The 14,356-nt window shown below is 38.3% G+C and overlaps 1 long non-coding RNA gene across 1 annotated transcript in view; it reads left to right on the top strand.

The window, feature by feature from the left end:
- Positions 1 to 14,356, top strand: part of LOC141583723 (uncharacterized) — a 257,104-nt gene that overhangs the window by 207,249 nt on the left and 35,499 nt on the right. The window contains exon 3 of the long non-coding RNA XR_012516574.1: positions 1,576 to 1,664. This is a non-coding gene — a long non-coding RNA (uncharacterized LOC141583723). The remainder of the gene's footprint in view (positions 1 to 1,575; positions 1,665 to 14,356) is intronic.

Genomic DNA, 14,356 nt, shown 5'->3' with positions numbered 1-14,356 from the left:
AAAAACACCAATAATAAAAACACTGATACAGTATTTAATATGGGAAATGTGTTGGCAGTTTGTTATGAAGTGTGGAAGAATTGTAATAGATCTGTAGAAAATTAAGCAATTAAAAAGAAAAGGTTTTGGAGGTCATTGTCAACAAAGGAAAGAAATCATAGTGTAATAGTTTGTTTTCACAGTGCTATAAAGAACTACCTGGTACTTTATGAAGAAAAGAGGTTTAGTTGACTCACAGTTTCAGAGACTAGGAAGCTTCTACAGGAAGCATGGTTAGGAGGCCTCAAGAAACTTACAATTAGGACTGCAGGTGAAAGGGAAGCAAGCATGTCTTACCACAGCAAAGCAGGAGAGAGAGAGAGAGAGAGAGAGAGAGAGAGAGAGAGAGAGAGCACGCAAAGGGAGAGCTGCCCTACACTTCTAAACAATCAGCTCTTGTGAGAACTCACTATCATGAGAGCAGCAAGAGGGAAATCCACCCCCATGATCTGATTACCTTTCACTAGGTCCCTCCCCTGACATGTGAGGATTACAATTCAACATGAGATTTGAGTGGGAACATAGAGCCAAACCATATCACATAGTATACTTCATTTTGTAGTAAAGAATATGTATGTGATCATAACAATGTAAATATTGGTTTAACCAAAACATTTCATGAAATTTCTGGGAATAGAGGTGTAGGCATGGGAATGAAAGGAATGGGCTAAAGTAGGGCAGGAGTGGGTAAGCAGATTCCTCCCTTACTCTATTAGTTTTCAAGGCTGCTGTAACAAAGTACCACAAACTATGTGAATTAAAACACAGAAATGTATATGATCACCAGTTGTGAAGCCAGAAGTCTGGAATCTCAACAGGTTCATGCTCTCTGAAAGCTCTAGCAGAGAATCCTTCCTTGCCTCTTGCTGCTTTCTGGTAGCTCCAGGAATTCCTTGGCCTGTGGGAACATAACTCTAATCTCTGTCTCTGTCTTCACATGGACTTCTTTCCATGTCTATGTAGCCTCTCCTGTTCTTATAAGGACACTGCTCATTGGATGTAGGAACCACCTTAAATCCAGCACAATTTCACCTCAAAATCCTTAATCACATCTGCAAAGATTCTACTTCCAAATAAGGTGGCATTCTGAGGTTCCAGGCAGACATTACATTTTTGTGGAGACACTATTCAACCCACAACCATAAAGTAAATCTTGTACATAATACCTGAATCTTAAAAATCAGTAAGTATATTATACATGGAAATAAACCTTAAAAAGTGCATTAAAATATTTTAAATATTTGTAGATCAGGAAATCAAAAGTGAAGAAAGGAATCAAATTTGTGGACAGGAATCAAAAGTAAAGAATAATAAAATGGGCACTACTGACTTTTATTTTGGCCCATTTAATGTTATGTGATTTTCAAAATTATGTGTATATATTGCTTTGATAAAAATTAAACATAATTTTCTTATGTCATTTCTGTAGATAAAAGAAAACAAAAAAATTGAAAAAGTGAATAAATACAATAATAAAAAGGTGAAAAAATAATCAGAATTTAACAAAGCCTCATTTTTCCTTTCAATACAACTCAGGTAAACGTTTATTGGAGAGATTTATATTTGGAGAAAAATTGGTTTTGTGGAGAGCCAGAAAACATATGTGCAAGAAACCCTTACAAAAGGTATGAATTCCTTGTTTTGTTAGCTACAGTATAAGCATTCTAGAGATGTCCTCACTGCCTAGTCCAGTTTATAATACAAGGTAGGTTGTTGAATTCATGTATGAATTAATTAACCCCGATCCTGTATTGCAAGTATCAGAGCTGAAAGTAAGATAATTGTTAATCTAGTTAAGTGGTTTTTAAAATACATATTTTTTTGTAATAGAAATGTTTTTTAACAACACTCTACATAGAACCCTCAAACTTTAGAATAATTTTAAAACAGATGTGTTGTGGTAGAAGTGAAGATCAGAGACCAAAAGACCTCTCCCATAAGCCTCCTCTCAAGGTGGCACCTGACTGATTTCTTAAGACCTCCATGCCTAAAAAGAAACACCCCTGTAAGAATCCACTTTACATGTGAAAATGTTGGCCTCCAGCTGAAAAAGCCAGACTGCCAGGATGTCAGTACTGTTTCTACTATGAAAAAAAATGAAACAGAAACACAGCCCAAATCCTCTTGTAACATAAATTGGCTAGATGTTTACCAATCCAATTTATATTTTTCCTGAATAAACAGAAATGCTACATTTTCTTGTCTCCATTGTAGTTACTATGTGACTGGGTCCTGGCCACTAGAGTGTGAGAAGAACTCATGCATTCCATTTTCAGTCCTGGCCATAAAATCCCTTGTTTTAATCTTCACTTTTATACACCATGTACAAAAATTAGCTAGAAGTTGATCTAACACCTAGGTGTAATGGCTAAAATATAACACTATTAGCCGAAAACATAAGGTTAAAACTTTCTGATGTTGGAATATGCAGTGGTTTCTTAGCTATAACACCAAAAGTATAAAAAATTAAAAAACTAGATAAATTGGACTTCATCAAAATTTAAAACTTTTATGATTCAAATGATACCATCAAGAAAATAAAAAGGCAATTCACAGAATGAGGGAAATACTGGAAAATCATATCTAATAAGGGACTGGCATTTAGCATATATAAAGAATTTTTAACACTCAACAATAAAAAAAAATTGTTTAAATGGTCAAGGATTTGGGTATACATTTCTTCACAAAAGATATACAAGAAGATATACACGTGTCTAAAAAGCATATGAAGAGTTTTTCCAAAGATGGCCAAATAGGAATAGCCCTGGTGTGCAGCCCCCAGTGAGAGAGACGCAGAAAGTGAGTGATCTCCACATTTCCAACTGAGGTACCTGGTTCATCTCATTGGGACTGGTCAGACAGTGGGGCAGCCCAAGGGGGACATGCCAAAGCAGGTTGGGGTGTTGCCTCACCCAGGAAGTACAAGGGGCCAGATAACTCCCTCTCCTAGTCAAGAGAAGTCATTAGGGACTTTCCCCAGCACTCTGGCACTCTGGCTGAGATACTGAGTTTTCCTATGGTCTTCACAACCTGAACACCAGGCAATTCCTTCCGGTGTCTACAACACCAGCACCCCGGGTTTCCAGCACAAAACTGAGTGGCTATTTGGGAAGACACCAAGCTAGCAGCAGCTGTTTTTGTTGTTGTTGTTGTTTTAATAACCCAGTGGTACCTGGAACACCAGCAAGACAGAACCGCTCATTCCCCTAAAAAAGGGGGCTGAAGCCAGGGAGCCAAGTGATCTGGCTTGGCAAGTCCCACCCCCACGAAGACTAGCAAGCTAAGATACACTGGCTCGAAATTCTCCCAGCCAGCACAGCAGTCTGAGCTTGGCCTGGGATATTAGGGCTCAGTGTGGGGAGGGGTGTCTGCCATTGCTGAGACTCAGGTAGGCAGTTTTAACCTTGCATGAGTAAACAAAGTTGCTGGGAAGTTTACACAGCAACTGAAGCAGGCTTCAGAAGGTGAGTAATAACCACAGCAGCTCGGCAAGACCACTGCAGGCAGACTGTGTCACTAGACCCCCTCCTCACTAGGCAGGGCATCTCTGAAGAAAGGCAGCAGCCCTTCAGGGACTTATAAATAAAGCCCCCACCTTCCTGGGATGCAGCACCTGGGAAAAGGGGCAGTTGTGAGTACAGCTTCAGCAGACTTAAATGTCCCTGCCTGGCAGCTCTGAAAGAAGCAATGGATCTCCCAGCACAGTGATCTAGTTCTGATAAGGGACAGACTGCCTCCTCAAGTGGCTCCCTGACCCCCGTGTATCCTGAGTGGGAGACACCTCCCAGCAGGGGCTGACAGACACCTCACATAGGAGAGCTCTGGCTGGCATCTGGCAGGTACCCTTCTGGGATGAAGCTACCAGAGGAAGGAAGAGGCAGCAATCTTTGCTGTTCCGCAGCCCCCAGTGGTGATTCCCAGGCAAGCAGGGTTTGGAGTGCACCTCCAGCAAAATCCAGCACACCTGCAGCAGAGGCACCTGACTGTTAGAAGGAAAACTGACAAACAGAAAGAAATATTTTCAGTATCAACAGAAAGGACATCCACTTAGAGACCCCATCCAAAGGTCACCAACTTCAAAGACCAAAGGTAGATAAATCCCCGAAGATGGGAAGAAACCAGCACAAAAAAGCTGAAAACTCCAAAAACCAGAATGCCTGTTCTCCTCCAGGGATTACAACTCCTCACCAGCAAGGGAACAAAACTGGATGGAGAATGAGTTTGATAAATTGGCAGAAGCAGCCTTCAGAAGGTGAATAATTAAAAACTTCTAAAGCTAAAGAAGCATGTTCTAACCCAATGCAAGGAAGTTAAGAACCTTGAATAAAGGTTAGACAAAATGCTAACTAGAATAACCAGTGTAGAGGAGAATATAAACGACTTGACAGAGTTGGAAAATACAGCACAAGAACTTTGTTTAGCATACACAAGTTTCAATAGCTGAATCAATCAAGTGGAAAAAAGGATATCAGAGATTGAAGAACAACTCAATGAAATACAGTAAGAAAGCAAGATTAGAGAAAAAAGTGAAAAGAAATGAACAAAGCCTTCAAGCATATGGGATTATGTGAAATGACCAAATCTATGTTTGATCCGTGTACCTGAAAGTGACAGGGAGAATAAAACCAAGTTGGAAAACACTCTGCAGGATATTATCCAGGAGAACTTCCCCAACCTAGCAAGGCAGGCCAATATTCAAATTGAGGAAATACAGAGAACACCACAAAGATACTCCTTGAGAAGAGCAATCCCAAGGCACATAATCATCAGAGTCACCAGGGTTGAAATGAAGGAAAAAATGCTAAGGGCAGCCAGAGAGAAAGGTTGGGTTATCCAGAAAGGGAAGTCCACCAGACTGACAGAAGATCTCTTGGCAGAAACCCTACAAACCAGAAGAAAGTTGGGGCCAATATTCAACATCCTTAAAGAAAAGAATTTTCAGCCCAGAATTTCATATGTAGCCAAACTAAGCTTCATAAGTGAAGGAGAAATAAAATCCTTTACAGACAAGCAAATAATGAGACATTTTGTCACACCAGACCTGCCTTACAAGAGCTCCTGATGGAAGCACTGAACATGGAAAGGAACAACCAGTACAAGCTGCTGCAAAAACATACCAAATTGTAAAGACCATCAACACTATGAAGAAATGCATCAACTAATGAGCAAAACAACCAGCCAGCTTCAAAATGGCAAGATCAGATTGACACATAACAATATTAACCTTAAATGTAGATGGGCTAAATCCCCCAATTAAAAGACACAGACTGGTAAATTGGATAAAATGTCAAAACCCATCAGTGTGCTGTATCTAGGAAACCCCTATCACATGCAAGGACACACATAGCCTCAAAATAAAGAGATGGAGGAATATTTACCAAGCAAATGGAAAATGAAAAAAAAAAAAAAAAAAAAAAAAAGCAGGGGTTGCAATGCAATTCTAGTCTTTGATAAAACAGACTTTGAACCAACAAAGATCAAAAGAGACAAAGAAGGGCATTACATAACAGTAAAGGGATCAATGCAACAAGAAGAGCTAACTATCCTAAATACATATGCACCCAATACAGGAGCACCCACATACATAAAGCAAGTTCTTAATGACCTACAAAGAGACTTAGACTCCCACACAATAAGAGTGGGAGACTTAACACTCCACTGTCAATATTAGACAGATCAGTAAGACAGAAAAGTAACAAGGATGTTCAGGACTTGAAGGCAGATCTGGACAAAGTGGACCTAGTAGACATCTACAGAACTCTCCGCCCCAAATCCACAGAATATACATTCTTCTCAGCACCACATTACACTTACTCTAGAATTGACTGCATGATTGGAAGTAAAACACTCATCAGCAAATGCAAAAGACTAGAAATCATAACAAACAGTCTCTCAGACCACAGTGCAATCAAATTAAAACTCAGGTTTAAGAAACTCACTCAAAACCACAGAACTACATGGAAATTAAACAACCCACTCCTGAATGGCTACTGGATAAATAATGAAATTAAGGCAGAAATAAAGATGTTCTTTGAAACTAATGAGAATGAAGATAAAACATGGCAGAATCTCTGGGACACATTTAAAGCAAGGTGTAGAGGGAAATTTATAGCACTAAATACCCACAAGAGAAATAAGGAAAGATCTAAAATCGATACCCTACAGTCAAAATTAACAGAACTAGAGGAGCAAGATCAAAGAAATTCAAAAGCTCGCAGAAGACAAGAAATAACTAATAACAGAGCAGAACTGAAGGAGATAGAAACACACACAAAAAAACCTTTAAAAAAATCAATTAATCCAGGATCTGTTTTTTTTTTTTTTTGAAAGATCAACAAAATAAATAGACTGCTAGCCAGACTCATAAAGAAGAAAAGAGAGAAGAATCAAATAGATGCAATAAAAAATGTTAAAGGGGATATCACTACCATGTCACAGAAATACAAACTACCATCAGAGAATACTATAGACACCTCCATGCTAATAAACCAGCAAATCTAGAAGAAAGTGATAAATTCCTGGATGCTTACACCCTCCCAGGACTAAACCAGGAAGAAGTTTAAACCCTGAATAGACCAAAAACAAGGTCTGAAATTGAGGCAGCAATTAGTAGCCTATCAACCAAAAAAAGTCCAGGTCCAGATGGGTTCACAGCTGAATTCTACCAGAGGTACAAAGAGGAGCTGGTTCCATTCCTTCTGAAACTATTTTAAACAATAGAAAAAGAGGGAATTCTCCCTAACTCATTTTATGAGGTCAACGTCATCCTGATACCAAAACCTAGAAGAGACACAACTAAAAAAGAAAATTTCAGGCCAGTATCCCTGATGAATATTGATGCAAAAATCCTCAATAAAATACTGGGAAACTGAATCTGACAGCACATCAAGAAGCTTATCCATCACAGTCAAGTAGGCTTCATCCCTGGAATGCAAGGCTTATTTTACATATGCAAATCTGTAAATGTAATCCACCACATAAACAGAACCAAAGACAAAAACCACATGATTATCTCAATAGATGTAGAGAAGGCCTTCGACAAAATTCAACAGACCTTTATGCTAAAAACTCTCAATAAACTAGGTATCAGTGGAATATATCTCAAAATAATATGAGCTGTTTATGACAAACCCACAGCAAATATCATACTGAATGGGCAAGAACTGGAAGCATTCCCTTTGAAAACTGTCACAAGACAAGGATGCCCTCTCTCACTACTCCTATTCAACATAGTATTGAAATAGCTTCTAAAAGCAAAAGGAAATTTGGGAGCCTAAAATTCCATTCTTTATCAATTTTGAAAAACAAAGAGAAACAATAGTAACTTAATAACAATGAGTGGTGACAGCTCACATTTCCATGTTTTTTTAAAATAGGAAACTGGTATTACTTTTGCAAAGAGAGACATAAATTATTACCTAGCACTTCATCTGCATGAAGGCCACAAAGGAGCCAGGCTGCTAGATGAATATGTAGACTTTTAGGATTGAGAGGGGAGACAGCAAAGCAAATTTCCAGAAGTGAAAAGGCCAGAGGGGCTGTGTCCTATGTGGAATAGAGATGGGGTTTGAGGGCTCATAGCCTGTGTCTTTTAGCTTTCACTGAGTCTAGGCCCAGCTAAAGTGCAAGGAAAAGAGGTTTTCTTACTCTAACCATAAGGGAATAATCCAAGTAGACTTGCCTGGTGCCCAGAGAGGAAAATGTCTCTGCTAAAGGAATCCAGAACAAGCCATTTATTTTTAAAAATTTATATTTCTAAGTATCAAATTTAACTCTAAGCTCTGTGGTCCAAAAGAGCTAGCAGCTGTTAGCAATTTAGCCTCTAATTAGATCAGCTGTGATCTGACTGATGGCATCACAGATGAAAAAGATATAATTTTCTTCAAATACTGATACATCAAAGATTTGTTTTTAAATTTGTACAAATTTAAGGGGTACAAATGCAGTACAAATTACATGAATATATTGTTTAGTGGTGATTTCTTGATCATTGATGATTTCAGAAAAGAAACTTTTTTATGCTTGGCATTTATTTAAATTCTTGCTTTTTTAATATGATTAACTCTTATGAATTCTTATTAACCTCATTTTGGCATCTGTCCTCTTGGGGCTATCACTCCCTTGCTTCTGAACAAAAATTTGTAAGTTTTTATTTATATGATTATCTGACTCACGTCTGATCTGGTACAGAGCTGTATTCACCATGACATCAGTGATCATATTATTCTGCTCCCTTTGTAATTCCTCAAAACCTAGCACAGAAAAGGTACTAGATAAATATGCGCTGAATAACTAAAGAATGAATGAATGCTTGTATTTTGCCACAAGGTAGTGCAGTCCTGGAACAGGAATAAAAAATCCTTCCATTATAATCATGATTCTGTCAGTAGCTAGCTAGTTGTGATGCCTATGGCGAATGCCATCTGAACCTGTTTTTTCATCCGTAAAGGGATCAAATAAAAGCTACCTGACAGTACTGAGTAAAAAGTGTCATATGTTGACATTGGAGACTTTCTGATGAAAGGGATGGGGCTCCTGGTTGTCCCTGGTTCCCACTGGCTCCACAGAGTGTGCAGCCCTGGCCACACCTCCCTACTGCTGCCAGTGTGATGGTGTTGTCCACTCCAGATGGCCCACTGCTGCTGTCATTAGGGGTAGTTAATAAGGGACACAGGAGTAGAGATTTGAAGATACTGGAAAATATCTGAAATAGTCACTGTAGAAAAGTGGAAAAATAGGCAATATGAGGCTGCATTGAGGGTCTGTTCATAGTAACATTTAATTTAATAGAATATATATATTTTGAAAAAGCATTCCTGGTGCTCCTGATAGATCTCCTGCTTCTCCATCATGACATGCTCCTCTAATTCCTGTTGAAACCCACCAAACAAAATAAACAGTTTTTGATTTAAAATTTTGATGAAGTAACTCGTTCCATTTTTGGTTCCAGTTAGACCATTAAATTACCTTTGTGACACAAACAGTGACATTCTCACAAAATTTCTGTTCCAAAAATGTTTGCTAGAGGCTTCCCAGAACAAATCTCTGACATCGGTGAGGAGACAGGAGCACATGGACAGTGCAGTTGACATGTGCTTTGTGTGGATCTCTGTAATTTATTCAAGGAACAAATCTCCCATTGAGGTCATGTCTCATTTGGGATTGAATGACTAACTTTGTATCTGTGAATCACATTAACAAAAATGTACATAAAATGCCCCAGAATTTTTCCTTTGTATGATTTTGAAATTAAACGTATCCATGTCATGTCTGCAAAATGAGCATTTCACCATGAAGATATCTTTGATTATAATGGGATTCAAAAGATAATAGAGAAAATATTTTAGGACATGTTGCCTCTTCATTTGGCTGTGTCACGTACCTTTCTGTGCCTCTGGAGTGTCATATTTTAAATGTAGGTTGGTCTACACTCTAAAATGTAAAGTTTATATCCAAAAATCTTGACCAAGTTAGTAGCTGTAACTTGCTCTACCAGTAGAAGCCACTGAGAATGCTGAGGTCAAAAAGCATAATAGCTAATCCTGAAGATTCTGAGATGCTTGATTTCCAATACAGAAGAAAGTTGCTATCATCTAATTATGAAGATGGTGCCTTAATTCTTTGTACCACTTAATGTACATATTATGATATCAAAAGTACAAAAGATTGTTAATTTGAAAATATAAGCACCTATTTTGATGTAATAATGGTAATAATGATAGCTATTACTTATTGAATAACTATTACATATTAGAACTTTGGTAATTGTCTTAGAGAAATAATGCTTTAATTCTCAAACAAACCTATATGTTAGGTGCTAATGTCACTATAACAATTTTTAAATAAGTAATTTAAGACTTAAATAAGTCCATGTACTTTTCCAAACTCACAAGATGAATAAAAGATATTGGCAGAATCCAAATTAAAACAATCTAATATCAGAGACCACGTGTTCCTCAATGAATAGGGCAAAGTAGACCTAAGGAAATAGAGTCAATTTGAACTATCCACAGGTAAATGTCATGTGACCTCTGAGTAATTCCGCAAATGAAACAACCACCCAAGTCAGACTGGATGCAGGACACTTACAAGCAGTGGGACTTTTGCTGAGATGTGCTGGAAAGAGGATTGAGTAATATCAAATTTCGCAGATTTGAGCTAGATCAAAGGACTCTCGACCCAAGTTTGAACCAGTCTCAACACTTTTTCTGGTACCATATTTGATATCTGGCAGCCCTAAATGATTTTCTAAACCTAGGCAGGACTAATCTTGCCATTTAAAAGATTCTGTATAGAGATCTTAATAAACACTGTGGAAATAAACAAAGACAATCTGATCTAGAACAGGTAGAGGTTATTCATCCAGAGCTTGCAAGGAAGTCAGGTACCATCACTTTTGTTTGGCAGAGACTCACAGGCAGGCAGAGGAGTGGGAAAGCGTTACAGCAGAAAAAAGGAAAAGCTTCAGGTGTGCCCTGCTCAAAAGCTGTTGGCCTGGGGAAGCTGGATGTGGGCTATGTAGAAGCCTCTAGGATTGGTTTGGGGAGCACATTTTCTTTCTCTGGTTGGTTCTGGTGGGTTAGAAGTGAGAGCAAACATTAGGAAAGCTAAGAGTCACTGACCAAGTTCTGACCAGTTTGGGCCAATGGCTACAAAGGTTATGGTTGGGCTTCCTGGGCTGGTTGCTGCAGAGACTATGGTCAGCGTTGTTTTGTCATATATGGTCTGGCCAGTATTTATTTGTATATTTAGCCTCTCAAGATAAACAACATGGTATGGTGGTAAATGCTATATGGGACAGCAAATTTACATAAATATGTTTCTTTAACCTATAGCTTCCACACCAATACTTATAAACTGAGCTATGTGGGAACTGACCAAACAAAAGTAAATTATTCAGATATTTGCATGATAAGTTGAATAAAAATAATTAATTGCTCTTTTTTTTTTTTTTAGGGAAGCTTGGTTTTCTTAGAAGTCTCTTAGCCAGCCAATACATTAAAGCTTGATTGATTTGATTATAACTGAATCTCTCTGATCTTAATAAAACCTACTGTGACACAGAAAAAAAAAAAAGTTCCTGTCTTCCAGAAACTTGCAATCTTGCAATGTAACAGCTATAATATAAACACTTAGGAAATTGCTAGTGAATAGACAATTGTGAGACAATATTCATTTATTTTATCTAGACCGTGTCCCTCCATGCTCCTCAATCAGAAGAACTTTGCTTCTTACACTTCGTGTGAGAAAATTCATTGTCCCCTAGAGGACATGAGCATTCCCCAGGATAGGGTTGAAGATACCTGAGCAGGCAGAGGGATCACCAAACACATCCAAGGCCTAAAAAAGCTAAGGTCAGGGTAAGCGTTGCCAGAAAAAATGTAGGATGCCCAGCTATAATAAATCTCAATTGTAGATACTCAGGAATAATTTTTAGTATAAATATGTCCCCAAATGTAAACAGGTATCCTCATTTCTGTTTGCTAAATCTAGCCACACTGATAAGGACAAATTATTTATAAAAGGACCAAACTTTGAAGGCCAAATTTACTCATGAAGTTTCCCCAAGACAAAGACTATAGAAGTTGAATAGACCTGGAACAGAGCAGAAAGAATGAGCAAGGGTGTAACTGTGCAGATTGTGCACTGCAGAACTCAAGACTACCACATGTAAAACTAGTGGCTCTGGAAGTCTAAAACAATTATACCAACAGTGATGGAATGCCCATGTCTTTTTTACATTGACAGAGACCACAAAGTATAATATAGAGTAAAAGCAGGATTAAAACCTACGGTCTCTCCTCTTTCCTCCCCCCTCCCCCCACAATTTACTGTAAGTGGGGTTTTCAGCTGATCTGCTTTGTCTAAAAAGAGCCTGAAAGAACCAGAAAAGTTAGGTTGGGGGCAATTATTTTATGAAGTCACTTCTAAAACCAAAAGGAAATTTAGGAGTCTAAAATTCCATTCTTTATCAACTTTGAAAAACAAAGAGAAACAATAGAAACCTGATAACGATGAGTGGTGACAGCTCACATTTCTGTTTTTTTATAGGAAACCAGTATTACTTTTGCAAAGAGAGAGACATAAAATGTTACCAAGCACTTCATCTGCATAAAGGCCACAAAGAAGCCAGGCTGCTAGATGAATATGTAGACTTTTAGGATTGAGAGGGGAGACAGCAAAGCAAGTTTCCAGAAGTGAAAAGGCCAGAGGGGCTGTGTCCTATGTGGAATGGAGGTGGGATTTGAGGGCTCATAGCCTGTGTCTTTTAGCTTTCACTGAGTCTAGGCCCAGCTAAAGTGCAAGGAAAAGAGGTTTTCTTACTCTAACCATAAGGGAATAATTCAAGTAGACTTGCCTGGTGCCAAGAGAGGAAACTGTCTCTGCTAAAAGAATCCAGAATAAGCCATTTATTTTTAAAAATTTATATTTTTAAGTATCAAATTTAACAAGCTCTGTGGTCCAAAAGAGCTAGCAGCTGTTAGCAATTTAGCCTCTAATTAGATCAGCTGTGATCTGACTGATGGCATCACAGATGAAAAAGATATGATTTTCTTCAAATACTGATACATCAAAGATTTGTTTTTAAATTTGTATAAGAGTAAGGAATACAAATGCAGTACAGATTACATGGATATATTGTGTAGTAGTGATTTCCTGATCATTGATGATTTCAATAAAGAAACTTTTTGTGCTTGATAATTAATATGATTAACCCATCTTACATGAAATTCTTACTAACCTCATTTTTGACATCTGTTCTCTTGGGGCTATCACTCCCTTACTTCTAAACAAATATAAGTTTTTATTTGTATGAGATTATCTGATTCATGTCTGATCTGACACAGAGCTGTATTCACCATGACATCAGTGATTATATTATTCTGCTCCCTTCGTAATTCCCCAAAACCTAGCACAGAAAAGGTGCTAGATAAACATGTGCTGAATAAGGAATGAATGAATGCTTTTATTTTGCCAAGCATAGTGTAATCTTGGAAGAGGAATAAAAATCCTTCCATTGTAATCATGATTCTGTCAGTAGCTAGCTAGTTGTGATACCTGTGGCAAATGCCATCTTAATCTGTCTTTTCATGAATAAAGGGATTAAATAAAAGCTACCTGACAGTACTGAGTAAAACGTACCACATGTTGAGATTGGAGACTTTCTGATGAATTTCTGTGTAAGAGGTTGCATTCACTGCCCCAACTTTGTGTCTGAACTCATAAATCCCTTCCCTCTCCATCCTATGTGTTATGTGTCTTTCATCACAAGTGTCTATGTTCATTAAAGAGGGAGAAAATACTGCATCGTTTGCATTAATCAGATGGTACAGAATCACTACTCAGAACAGTAAGAGAAGGATCAGGAAACAGAGTCAGGGAAGCTAATCTTCCAACCTTAGGGTTTAAGCCCCAGCCAAAAACTCCTTATGTAAGCAGCAACTTAGCCATTGAACCAGACAAAGATGGAAGGCTGTGAGCACCATTTCCATCTCCCCTTCTCCAGTCTCAACAGCGTGAGTAGATTTTGGACTGTACAGCAGCAGCTCAGGCTTTCCGAGTCTACCAGCGGTGCCCATTTTGGAGGAGATTTTGAACACTTCAAGCAAGGATTTTTGCAAAGAATATAAAAACCAGAAAGAATGCAAGGAATGGTAACATAAATATCTCAAGCCAAGAGGGGTTTGTTCATTTTAAGAAAACAACTGTAATAATGCAAGGGCAGGGAACAACGCGTAGCCAGGCTGTAGTTTAAAATTATATAATCTTTATCTTGAAAGTTAGAACAAGCTTTGTACAGGAGGACAGGGCCATATGATAAAGTCAGTGGTGCCTGGACCCATGGCTCATTCCTTCAGTAGGAACCCACGTAGGGAATATATAAAAGGGATTCCAGAAGGGGAGGTGTGGGTAGCCAGGCAGCCCAGCCAGACTTTGTTGTTAGAAGATCTGGCTGCTTGGCATATTTCTGCCACTTAGCTGTGTAACCTTAGGCACACATCTTCACCAATTCTCATTTTCCTTAATGTGTGATATGGATGATAATGGGATCCACTTGGGAGACTTATGAGGAAGATTAAATCATATATATAGTGTTCATCATAATCTCAGTTCATGGTAACCTCCCAATATTGAAGATTTTTGCGTTGATGTTCATCATGGATATTGGCCTCAAGTTTTCTTTTTTAGTTGAGTCTGTGCCTGGTTTTGGTATCAGGATCATGTTGGTCTCATAAAATGAGTTAGGGAGGATTCCCTCCTTTTGTATTGTTTGATATAGTTTCAGAAGGAATGGAGCCAGCTCCTGTTTGTATGT

Source organism: Saimiri boliviensis, chromosome 2, assembly GCF_048565385.1.
Source record: "Saimiri boliviensis isolate mSaiBol1 chromosome 2, mSaiBol1.pri, whole genome shotgun sequence".
Taxonomy (NCBI): Eukaryota; Metazoa; Chordata; class Mammalia; order Primates; family Cebidae; genus Saimiri; species Saimiri boliviensis.
Note: the sequence above shows the minus strand (reverse complement) of the source record. Positions and strands in the feature narration are given on the sequence as shown.